The 2,407-nt window shown below is 36.1% G+C and overlaps 1 pseudogene; it reads left to right on the top strand.

The window, feature by feature from the left end:
• Positions 1-1,527: 1,527 nt before the first annotated feature.
• Positions 1,528-2,407, top strand: part of LOC116862596 — a 40,439-nt pseudogene continuing 39,559 nt past the window's right edge.

Below are 2,407 nucleotides of genomic sequence, written 5' to 3'. Positions count from 1 at the left end.
GATTGATTTGAGAGAGAAACAGAGGAAGAGAAAGCATGCCCCTGTATTCCTCTCCCCATCCCTGAAAAGAACACCATAATGACTGAAACGACAGCATCTCATGACAGAGTCCTGTGCTCATTTTGAAAAATTCATTAGAAAGACAGAATAAACAAAATCAGTTAGTTACACTTTCATGTCAACTTACTAACTTCCATCATAAAGTAGGTTGTAATATCTTGGAAAAAATGACTATATTTTGAAAATTGGATAATGTTCAACATTTGGGGGCTGAGTAAGATTTCACAATAATACACATTATCTCAGATTCAGATAAAATATGAAAGGAAAGTGGGTGGGCTGCAAGTATATAAATATACAAATATTCCTTTTGCATCTTGATTTGATAGAACTATCTTATAGTTGTTGAATAAAAAACTAAATTTCGTAAGAGGATTCTAACTTTTGAGTAGACCTTGATCCTTGGCAATTTTTTTTATATATTAGAAACACGGGGAATGAGGCAAATAGTCCCAAACAATTCTGCCAAAAACAATTCTGCTCCCAGTCTCAGTGAGAAGAGAACACAGTAAATTAAACAATAAACTGAATTTGCTCATAACGCAAAGAAACTTGGTATGCCAGAAAACTTCAACGTTTAAGATCTTCATTGTGTATTGGACAAATCTGAGTCCCTACAGGTATGGCATCAATGAAAATAAAATAATTCATTCACTGGAAGATGAGAGAGGGAAGAGAAGGCCGTCATCACCTGTATCAGCAGTAAAGGTAACACAAATTCAGTTGGTAATGCAAATATTCAGAAAGATAAATAGCTAGGCTATGTAGCAGGAGGTAGGGGGAATCAGCAGGTTGTGAAGTTACTCATAAAAATTAAACTCACTTAACATAAAAACACACCAAAGAACAAAAATCTTCTTTTGGAACAAAGACCTCCAGTTTTGTTTTGTTTTTAAAGGTTTTATTTATTTATTTGTCAGAGAGAGAGAGAGAGAGCACAAGCAGGTGAGAGGCAGGCAGAGGAAGAAGAAGGCTCCCCGCTGAGCAAGGAGCCCAATGTAGGACTTGATCCCAGGACCCTTGGATCATGACCTGAGCTGAAGGCAGATGCACAACCTACTGAGCCACTCGGGTATCCCTAAAGACCTCTTGTTTTGCTCTAGTGTCTATATAGTGAACCCAAGATATATTAGCACTATTTTTCTAAAAAGACCCAAAGTGTCAAGAAAAGACACGAAATCGAGCATGAAATTTTGTGACTCAGTTTCTCAATAGGAAAGAACTTTTTTACCCTTAAAATGACACTCCCTCAGTAATCTACTTGGTCACATGGGAAAATCCTAAGTACAGGATAGGCATAAAATGTAAATATACATATAATATATATTTATGTTAAAAAATAATGAAATATAATGAAATATAAAAGCTTGAATACATTATATTTTAGAATAGTTAAAATAATCTATAATCAATGAGAACATTTATCTGAATATCACATGCAGATTGGAGAGAAGTCAGAAGATAGTGATGAGAAACGGTATAATAACAACATTCATTCTGCTGGGACTTACGGATGACCCTGAGCTGCAAGTTCTGATTTTTATCTTTCTCTTTCTGACCTACACACTGAGTGTAACTGGAAACTTGACCATCATTACACTCACTTTTGTGGATTCCCACCTTAAAACACCCATGTACTTTTTCTTAAAAAATTTCTCCTTCTTGGAGATCTCATTCATATCTGCCATTATTCCCAGATATTTGTATAGCATAGCAACAGGTGACAACATTATTACCTATAATGCTTGTGTCATCCAAGTGTTTTTTACTGACCTCTGTGGGGTATCAGAGTTTTTTATGCTAGCCGCCATGTCCTATGACCGTTATGTGGCCATCTGCAAACCTTTGCATTATGTGATCATCATGAGCAACAGTGCCTGCAGGACTCTCATCATCTGTTCTTGGATGGCTGGTTTATGTATAATAATCCCGCCACTTAGCCTGGGTTTAAATCTAAAATTTTGTGACTCTAACATAATTGATCATTTTGGCTATGATGCATTTCCCTTAGTGAAAATCTCATGTTCAGATACATGGTTCATGGAATGGACAGTTATAATATGTGCTGTGCTGCCTTGAATATGACACTTACATGTGTGGTTCTGTCATATGCTTATATCATCAAGACAATTTTTAGATTCCCTTATGTTCAACAAAGGAAAAAGGCCTTTTCAACCTCTTGTTCCACATGATTGTGGTCTCCATCACCTATGGCACATGCATTTTCATCTATATGAATCCTACAGCAAAGGGAAAAGTGACCATTAATAAACTGGTTTCACTGCTCATTTTCTCTATTTCTTTCTTGTTCAGACACAAAATTCCTAGAGATAGTGGGCTTTTCCTG

Source organism: Lontra canadensis, unplaced genomic scaffold, assembly GCF_010015895.1.
Source record: "Lontra canadensis isolate GAN:19392208 unplaced genomic scaffold, GSC_riverotter_1.0 scaffold272, whole genome shotgun sequence".
Taxonomy (NCBI): domain Eukaryota; kingdom Metazoa; phylum Chordata; class Mammalia; order Carnivora; family Mustelidae; genus Lontra; species Lontra canadensis.
Note: the sequence above shows the minus strand (reverse complement) of the source record. Positions and strands in the feature narration are given on the sequence as shown.